The sequence below is a fragment of the Urocitellus parryii genome, chromosome 3 (assembly GCF_045843805.1).
Source record: "Urocitellus parryii isolate mUroPar1 chromosome 3, mUroPar1.hap1, whole genome shotgun sequence".
Lineage (NCBI taxonomy): Eukaryota > Metazoa > Chordata > Mammalia > Rodentia > Sciuridae > Urocitellus > Urocitellus parryii.
Genome location: NC_135533.1, coordinates 202,857,284 through 202,867,578, shown reverse-complemented (window position 1 = coordinate 202,867,578; position 10,295 = coordinate 202,857,284). Strand labels below are relative to the sequence as shown.

Below are 10,295 nucleotides of genomic sequence, written 5' to 3'. Positions count from 1 at the left end.
GCATATGTGTTGTAATTCCCCAAACCATTTACCAGGCCCCCAAGTATGGTGCTAGGTATACAGAAGGTGTGCAGACACCTTTCTGGCTACTCAGTGAATATCAGAACTGAGGTCTTGGGGGACCCTCACCCACTATAACAGCACATCTGGTAAGACCCTGGATGCTGCTCAGGATTGGCATACCATGCTTCAGATGGGTATGAGCTTCCTCCAAGGAAGCACCTGTGTGTTTCCCTTCATCAGAGCCACTGGGAGCATCACTCTTTCTGCTCCCCTTCTCTATGTGCTTCCTCTGCAAGTGCCTCACTATTTCTGGGCTTCTTGTTTTTGAGAGAGCTTGGAAGGCTCTCTTCTGCCTTATTCCCTCTCCTCCAACAATTTGTTCCCAAGTGAAGTTTCAGAATTTGCTCACTGAATGAACAATTCTTAGGAACTTCTACTCTCCCTCAGGAAACAGCAAAGAACACCTCCAGGCCTTTGCCCAGAATGCCAGGTTTGCATAGTCTTCACATCCTACTAGACTTCTGGTCTGAGTTCCACTACCACGAGGGTTTTTCAGTCTGTTCTGTCAGCTGGCTATAGTCCTCAGGCCTATGTGAGGCCTAGTTATGAGGATTATATTATTTATTTACAAAAATCAGGACTGGAAGAACACTGAATTAACTGTTCCTCTTGATACCTTCATTGTGAATTTCTTGGATCTGGCTGTGTGACCTTGGGCATGTTATATAGCCTCTCTGAGCTTTCCGTTCCTTATCTGTCAAAAGGGGAATAAATACAGGCTCATTGTGAGAATGAAAAGTGACAAGTGTGTGTGTGTAACTGTTGTGTTCTTCCTGGAACTCAGGAAGGGCCTTGCTGTGCTGCCCTTGTCCTCTTTTCAGGGCTAATGTGCTGATTAGAAGCAAAGTGTTATGGCTCATGGATAAGGAAGGGCTGTTATCTTTTAGGGTAAGTCATTACAGGATGCCTCTGAACTTTGGGAAATGGAGAAAGGTATGCAAGAGAGGAGCTGAGTACTATGAAGTGGCAGGTCACATTCTTGTTCCTCACAACAACCCAGGGAGATGGAGGTATTACTCTTTTCACACACTCAGCTCCTGGAGCTCAGAGACCCTGGTCTGCTCTCTCAACCGGAGCATGGAGCTGGAGCTGGATGCTGCAGTGATGCCCCTGATGGGGGAGAAAAGAGGTAAGAGAGGTGGCTAGATAGGACAGAGTGGGAGCTCCATGATCAGAAGAACTTTAAGTCAAGAGGAAAATGAACATTTGAGAGAGTGTACCTAGGAGGCTAGTTGCAAGAAGACAGGATGAAAGACGCCTTGAGGTCAGGCATGGTGGTGCACACCTGTAATCTCTGTGGCTTGAGAGGCTGAGGCAGCATGATCATGAGTTCAAAGTCAGCCTCAGCAACTTAGTGAGACTCTACTCAAAGTAAGTAAGTAAATAAATAAATAGATAAATAAAAAATAAAAAGCGTTGGTGATGTGGCTCAGCATGCGCGCACACACACAAACATACACACACACACAAAGGATGTCTTGAAACTGGAAGCTTTGAGAACAATCAGGCCAACACAACCATGTAGAGATGAGGAACCTGGGGTCCACATAGAGAAGCAGGGCAAAAGCAGATCTGGAAATCAGTTTTCCCTGAGTGCTTATTTTGGAGCTGCATTTCTGGGTGGTGGCTGAGTGCCAGAGGGGTGGTCTATGGACAGCCCAGAGTTGAAAAAGGAACAGGATGTCTTTGGGGATATCAGAGTCCCTAGAGAACTGGGGATAAGAACAAACTGAATTATTTTGGTAATTTGCCTCTGGAAAGCTCACATTGTGACACATTTTCCTGTCACAAAAATTACTCTAATTTTCAGTTTGCTACTAAAAACAAGAGTCAGGTGTGGCAGAGGCTAACTGTAGTCCTAGCTATTTGCAGATCAGACCTTTGGGCCCAAGAATTTTGAGGACAGTCTAATAAACAGCTATGATGGTGCACACCTGTAATCCCAGTGACGGCAGAGGCTGAGGCAGGAGAATTGCAAGTTTGAGGCCAGCCTCAGCAACTTAAGAGAGTCCTGAAGCATCTTAGTAAGGCTCTGTCTCAAAATAAAAAAAAATAAAAAGGGTAGGAGTATGGCTCAGGTGAAGTACCCTTGGGTTCAATTCCCAGTATAAAAAAACAAGGGGGGGGGGCCTGGGGTTATGGCTCAGTGGTAGAGTGCTTTCCTAGCATGTGTGAGGCCCTGGGTTTGATTTTCAGCACTACATATAAATAAATAAAGATCTGACAACAAAAAAATATTAAAAAAAAAAAAAAAAAGAGGAGGAGGAAGGAAATTTTGATCTTCATTCTTGCCATCCCTGCATGGCTGGTTCTCTTCCTGTCTACTTTTCTATTCTAGCTTTCAAATGAATCTTTCCAAAGCAAGCCATCACCCTACTCACGCTCTCAGAGTCTCCCCTAGGTTGACTGAATCACATCCAGATACTGATTTGTTTTCAAGGTCTTCCCAGTCTTCGAAGTTTGGCTTGTCAACCTCTTATCCTGCCTCTCTGTTCCTCCAAAGTCTCTTTGCTCATTAGCAGCTTCTCAAATAGGACTGGCATTTTCATGTTGCCCTGTTTTATTCTAGTGGAAAACCGTTTTCCTACTTTCTCTCTTCCTCTGCCTTCAAAAGCTTATCTTTCAGGCCCAGTTCCTAGGAATCCTCCTCTGTGACCCTCTCCTTGAACCCCCACTGCTATCCATCCCAGCAGAAATAATCACTTTCTCTTCCCTGCTCCCACAGCAAGTCTGTTATTTCTCTACCGTACTAGTGACTGAAGTTTGACATTGTTGTGTATGAATGTCTTTCCTTCTCCATGTCTTATTAGGAAACATTTAAAATATACGCAAAAAATGAAAGAATTTTACAGTTTAACACCCATAACTCTAACACTTTATTTGTACTTTTAACACTTTATCCTACTTGTTTTTTTTAAGAACTTTTTTGTACTCATGTCAATTTATTACTATACTTTGAAAAAAAAATTGTTCTCATTAGTTATATCCTACTAGTTTTACCACATCTCTAACCATCATTCCATGCCTCTATCCATCTATTAATTAGATGGATAAACACCCACACATATAAACACACATTTATTTTTTGTGGTAGTGAGGGTTGAATCCAGGGGACTTCTACCACTAAACTACATTCCTAGTTCTCCTTTTTATTTCTTGACACAGGGTCTTGCTGAGTTGCCCAGGTTGGCCTTGAACTTGCAGTCCTGCTTCAGCTTCCCGTGTCACTGGGATTGCATACCTGCACCATCATAGCCAGCACACTGAACTATTTAGGAGTAAAAAGTCTAATGTATGTGAATGAAACTCCAAGGGCTCAAAATTTTTGTATATGGAATATGCATAATTAAGGAAATGGGCAAAATGATAAAAATAGGTGAACACATAAGGATACATGCAAGTTCTACATACTATTTTTTTTAAAGAGAGAATTTTAATATTTTATTTTTTAGTTATCAGCGGGCAAAACATCTTTGTTTGTATGTGGTGCTGAGGATTGAACCCGGGCCGCACGCATGCCAGGCGAGCACGCTGCTTGAGCCACATCCCCAGCCCCTACATACTATTTTTATTCTTACAACTTTTCAGTAAGTTTGAAACTATTCCCAAATAGAAAGTTTAAAAAATGCTCCCCTGCAAAGTTCCCTGCATCCTAATTGAGTCAGTGTGGACTGTGCCCGCAGGAATTCCATGAGTATGTGCAGCTCTTTCCTAAATATAAGTTAGCTTGCCCAACTTGCCAAATATTTGTTTCTAAGCTAAGTGAAAGTGCCAGGAGCTAAGGCAAGCATCTTTTAATTTTCATCTCTTCTCAGAAAATCTCCCCTAGAGCTAGATCTCAAGAGGCTTAATTGAATTGGCTTAATTGAATTTTCAGCTTTTAAGTACACTGTGATGAGCTCTGAACAAAATATCTGAGATCTGGGACCTGCCTTCCTCTCTTCCGGATCTGCTGCATGACATAGGCCTTCTTAAAGGTAAAGGAGCAACTGGAGTAGAGGTCACAAACTGGCAAATCAAGAGCTGCCAGTCCACATATGCATTTGGCCTGCACAGTATTATTATTATTATTATTATTATTTTTTAACAATGCTCGATTAGCTCCATTAGCTCCTGACACTCAACACACAGGACAGTTCATGTGTACCCTTCTGCTCCAGAGTCTTGACCCCATCCTTTAATGTGACCAATGGACTTTGCTCACTTACAAATTCTGCTTGGTCTTTGGACCGGAAGATATCCAAGGGTCTTCCAGTTCATGCCATCTCTGACCATGTTTCATCTCTTTAGTGACCTCAGATGCTGAACAAGTGATTGGATGGAGCTAAGTGAAGTTCAGAAGCAATAACAGCCTATATGAGAGCTGTCTTTTAAGTACACTGACCTAGGTAGGGTTGCATTCTGGCTTAAAATGCTGAAAGCCCAGTGGTGATATGAAGGGGGTGTGACAAATACGAGTCAAAATTGGTAAGAAACTATAAGGATTTATTGGAAATGGGGCATTCAGAATGGATGATAGAACTAGAGGAAAGCCAGGGGGCTGCTGAGCATGCCTGGAACTGAGGGCATCACTGTGAGTAAGCTTGGAGGGTCACACCTGACAGAAGTTATGGTTTATGGCCAGGAAGTAAATCCTAGAATAAAAAAGGAAAGAAAAAACAACTACCAAAAAAATCAAGGTGTGGTGGAAAGAGCACTGAGCAAGGATCAAAGGATGTGGCCTCTAGTTCCAGATCTATCACTTAATAATTGTGTGATCTTGGGCACATCATTCCAAAATCCCTGAAGCCATTTCCTCAGTTTAATCTGGGGCACATCACTCCACATTCCTCAACCCATTTCCTCAACTTCAAAAGTGGATGATAATGCTAGCCCCACCTATCTCAGATTTAGGGAAAAGCTAACTTGGCCTTCCAGAGAGCAAAGCACTTAGCACCTGGGGAAGTAGTATCACAAGATGAGATGAAATTCGGGAATAATTTAGTTTCAGAATGCCAGGGCTTGAACGGCCCTTTGAGGACCCGCAATCCTCTCATTTTGGGGTCCCAAAGAGAGAAATGACATAGGAAGGTTAGGGGCAGAGGTGAGCACAAAGATTCATTATTTAAAAAGCAGACCCCCCCCCCCCCCGCCTCTGCTGCTTCTAGGAGTAGATAAGTGAACCTAAATCCAAGGTCAGCCTGGGCAATTTAAGAGACCTCGTTTCAAAAGAAAAAAAAAATCGGGCGGGGAGGGTAGGGTGTGGTTCAATGGTAGAACGCTTGCTTAGCATGCTCAAGACCCTGGGTTCAATCCTCAATACTGAAAAAAAAAATGAACTTTGTTATTCTTTTTCTGTACTGTCTCAGAAATGCTGTGTGTTCTATCTACACTTACCGCACATCTCAGTTTGGACCAGCCACGTTTCAAGGGCGGCTCGTGGCAGCGACCCCTGGTTCGGCCCCAGCCGCCGGGTCCCTGGCTCCTCCCAGCGAGCAGCTGCGCCAGGTTACATCACAGAGCCGCCGGCGGCCTGAGAGCAGCCCGGCCCGTGGCCCCGCGCTCCCACCCTCTCCGCTCCAGAAGCCCAAGCTCTGAAGGGAATCAGCCTTACAGAACAGCGGGGGCAGCGGGTCAATCCGCTGTGCGCCCGGCTTCCGCGAGCTGGAGCGCAGCAGTCCATACTCCACGAGCCTTGCCCCCAACGGCCCGCGCTCGCGGCGCGTCCGGGAGCGGTCAAAGAGCCTAGGCCAGCTGCCATTGGCTCGCGGCGGTCCTCAGCCCGCCCTAGCCCCGCGCCTATTGGCCTCGACGGCGGCGCCCGCTGGGTAGGGGCGGTGCTCTGCCCTCGCGCCGGGCCTCAAGAGGGCGGCGAGGAAGCGGCGCCTCCCTGCGCCCCGCCCCTCGGCTCGCTCTCCGGCTCCGGCTGCTCCGGCTGCTCCGGCTGTTCCGGCCCTTACCCGGCTCCTCACGGCTCCCTCCGGCTCCGGCGCGGCGGCGGCGGCGGCGGCGGCGGCGGGTAGGTCAGACGTAGGCGGCCGATCCGAGGGCTGCTTTTCCACTGTCCCGGGGCTGCCCGAGCTTGCCCCGCGTCCACTTAGACCCCGCAGGGCTGCCTAGGGCGGGGAAGGGCGGTGGCCGGGGCTCGCCGGACGTGGGGCGACCAGGAGGGGCCGGGCGGGGCCTGCGGGCGTGACCTCGCCGTCTTCGAGGCGCGGCCCCGGGGCTATGTGTCACTGCGGGTTCAGGTCCCGCGTGGGGTCATGGGTGGTGAAGCTGGTGGCCGCCTCAGGCTCCGGGTGTGGTGAGCTCAGAGGCAAGGGGCAGCTTCAGCCTGGGGCCTGGGTGCAGCTCGGCATGTGGGCGACTCAAGGGTTGTTTCCTGAGGCATTAGGGGGTCAGTTGACGTGGGACTGAGGCGAGTCTTGGAGAGTGTTCTGTCGGGGGTTGTGGGTGGGGCTGAGGGTTGTCTAGAGAACTGGGCCGGAGCGCGGCTCTTACTGTGTGCGTGTGGGCCCTGGCAGTTGGACTAAAGTCCTATGGCTGCGGGAATGGGAAGGGATGGCATTAAGAGAGGGTGGGGACAGGGACTAGAGAAGGAGCAGTTGGAGCAGAGATTATGGTTTAGCACATGAAACAGGTTCTTCACTGGTATGTTGGGTTAGCTCAATTTTATTGAAATGGTCCTTTGGGTCGTTTGGAGTGGGGTTTTACCTTCAGAAACGTGTAAATTAAATGCATTTGCTGCTTTGGGTAGCTAATCACCTTAGGTTTGTGTTTTAGGACCCGTACTCGGGGTGAAGCATGTACTCCTTGGAAAGATTAGTGTTACCCAGCTTTCTATTGGAAAACCCCTTTTCTCCTTTTCCTCTGGTCCAGTTACAGTATTGCTCCCCTGGGCCTCTCAGTTCTCTCTCCCTGGCTGCATAACATTGCAGTGTTTCTTGCTCTCTCTCTCTCTCCCGCCCATTTCCCTGCTGCTGCGCTTTTGGCAACTGCCCCTGCTCTTTCCCAGGGATGGTTGTGGCATTGCATCAGGGGATATTTGTGCTTGTAATTTGCTCACTCAGCCCTAGAGGAGGGAGAATAGTGTTTTGCAGAGACGGGAGGGGGTGCCATCAGCTTGGCTGGGTAGGCAGAGAAATGGGTGTGGTGAGGGAATACAACTTCTCTGGGCCTATGGGGTGACATTGCCCAGTCCTCAACGCAGAGATTCAAAGACCAGCAACAGCAGCAGCTATTTTTATAAATCAATTCTGAATCCAAGCTGAGCACATGGATTTAGAGTGAACAGTTGTCATGTTCTAACTATTGTGGGGTATTACTATTTGGTAGACAACATTAGAGTTGCTAAGAAGAGACTCCATCTGTACAACGCAGTGTAGGCATTTTATTTGCAACTTTTTTAAAAATATTTTTTTTTTAGTTGTTGATAGACCTTTATTTTATTTATATGCAGTGCTGAGAATCAAACTCAGTGCCTCAGAAATGCCAGGCAAGTGCTCTCACACTGAGCCACAGGCCCAGCCCCTACTTGCAACTTTTTTTTTTTTTTTTTTTTTTTTTTTTTTTTAGTTTTAGTTTAATTTTATTTATTTTCAGTACTGGGGATTGAACCCAGAGGAGTTTTACCAGTGAGCTACATCACCAGCCTTTTTTATTTTTTTGAGACAGGGTTTCATTAAGTTACTGAGAGCCTCGATAAGTGCTAATGCTGACCTGGAACTAGGGATCTTTTGTCTCAGCCTCCCAAGTCTGCACTTACTTGCAACTTTTTAACTTTGCTTTTCTCTACTCCTTACAGTGAGAATCTCTTCAGGGGATGTCGTTTAAATTGATGGAGTTTAATTGTCTCTACTACATTTCATATGAAATGTTTAACCTCAGTTATACTCTTCCTTTTAAATTTAACTTTAAAATAATAATTTGAGCACTTACCATCTCCCATGAGCTAGTTTTATTATTTATTTTCAGATGAAGAATGAGACAAGAATTTGAAGTTACACAGATAGTAAAATGACATTTAAACCATCATCTAGGTCTCTCTGACCTCCATAAAGTAGTTTAGAAACTTCAGAATTTTGGTCCACACAGCATGATTTCAAGTGCTTGGGAGTATATTAATGCAAAGTAAACTCACTAGAGACTGATAAACCAGATGCCAGTTTATTTATGTCAGAAGTATTGGGTGTCATGTACACAGTTGAATTTAATTAGCCACTGACCAAGACACCTTCATTGTTCCTGGCAGCTTAATCAGTAATAAGAAGGCAGTTGATTGTAAAATTAGAATGAGGGCACTGAATATTCTTAAGGGATTTTTTATTTTATTTTTTTGGTACTAGGGTTGAACTCAGGGGCACTTGGCCACTGAGCCACATCCCCAGCTCTATTTTGTATTTTAAATTGGAGACTGGGGTTGCTTAGGGCCTCACAGTTACTGAGGCTGGCTTTTGAATCCGAGATCCTCCTGCCTCAGCCTCCCAAGCCACAGAGATTACAGGCGTGCCCCACCACGCCTAGTTTAAGGGATGTTTTAATCAAGTTCCAGAAGCCTAGGGAGTTTCCCTTTTCCCATTGTAAGAACCCATGAACTAAAGTTGGAAAGAGCTGGGGTGTGTTTAAATACATTTCCCACTCTGGTTGTTTGGTTGGTTTTGGTCATCTCATATATTTGTCAGCATCCCTGTGTTAAAATTCTTACAAGTGGGCTGGGGTTGTGGCTTGGTGGTAGAGCATTTGCCTAGATGTGTGAGGCATTGAGTTTGATTCTCAGGACCACATATAAATAAACAAAATAAAAGTTCATTGACAACTAAAAAAATATTTTATAAATTCTCAAATATACAAATAAAGTTGCTTATTAAAAAGTCATTTTCCATTGTTTATTGACACTGAAGGAAACACCTGGATTTTCTTTTCATTTTTTAAAAAAATATTTATTCTTAAGTTTTAGGTGGACCCAATATCTTTATTTCACATTTATGTGGTGCTGAGGATTGAACCCAGTGCCACGTGCATGCTAGGTGAGCGCTCTACCACTGAGCCACAACCCCAGCCCTCTTTTCATTTTTTTTTTTCTTCTTCTTTATTTCTTCTTTAAAGACGCTGAGTTGCCCATGCTGATCTGGTTTGTAGCCAAGTGATCCTCTGTTCAGCCTCCCCAAAAATTGGGACGATAGGCACATACCATTATAGGCTTTGAATTTTCTTGTCTAGATGACTTAACTTTAGTCAGAGAGTTGGTTTTTCCTGATCTCAGTGCCTTGGTCTTTTTCCTAATCTTGTTTCTAAATTTGGTAATCCATCCATGGACTATAAGTTCTTGTTATTGACACTTCAAAAATTTTTTTAAGTGTATTTTTTTGAATTTATTTTTATAAATTAAACTAAGGATTGAACCCAGTACCTCATGCATGCAAGGTAAGCACTCTACCACTGAGCTACAGCCCCAGCCCTTACACTTCAAGTTTTTGACATTATTTTTTCTCTTCCTCCTCCTCCTCCTCCTCCTCCTTCTTCTTTTTTTTTTTTTTTTTTTTTTTTTACATTGAACATGAATAGTTCATGTGTTTGTAGGGTTGAAACAGTTTTCCTTAGAGGAACATTTTTGACCCAATGGAAAGTATGTTGGTGGTTCATTTGATTTTTGTCAATTTGAGAGAGAAACCAAGAAAATACCATAGTTCTCACTGTCTTTTTTTTTTTTTCCATGTTGAACTATTGAACACAGGGCTTCATATGTGTTCAGGACACCTTTCACCATTCTACCAGTGAACTATACCCTCCAGCTTGATATGCCCTATTTTTTATTGGTATTGGGCCAAGGCACTATACCTAGTCCTTTTTAGTTTTTTGAGACAGATCCCTAAGTCCTGAGTATCTTGGCTAAGTTGCTGGGGCTGGTCTCAAACTTGTGATCCTCCTGCCTCAACCTTTTGAGTCACTGAGATTATAGGCACATGCACCACCTTGCCAGGCCTGGTGTGCCCTTATTGTCACATTAAATCTGGGAATACCAGATAACTAACATGATTCATTACTGACATAACTTTGATGAGTTAAAGTGATGTTGTCTTTATTTCTCAGAAGGGAAAACAAGTCCTCAAGACATATGTACTCCAGGGGAAAAGAATTAAGCTCTATCTCAAGAGAGGGGTATCCAGGAATTTGTGGGCATATTTAAAAATCACTATATTGTGTTTTATAATACTTATAGGGTAGCTGGGTGTGGTGGCACATACCTGTAATCT

At 44.7% G+C, this 10,295-nt stretch overlaps 1 protein-coding gene across 1 annotated transcript in view; it reads left to right on the top strand.

The window, feature by feature from the left end:
* The first annotated feature begins 5,925 nt into the window (after nucleotides 1-5,925).
* The window catches only part of Map4 (microtubule associated protein 4), a 168,424-nt gene continuing 164,054 nt past the window's right edge, over nucleotides 5,926-10,295 (top strand). The window contains exon 1 of the mRNA XM_026389765.2: nucleotides 5,926-6,061. The gene's annotated coding sequence lies outside the window, so the exon portion shown is untranslated. The remainder of the gene's footprint in view (nucleotides 6,062-10,295) is intronic.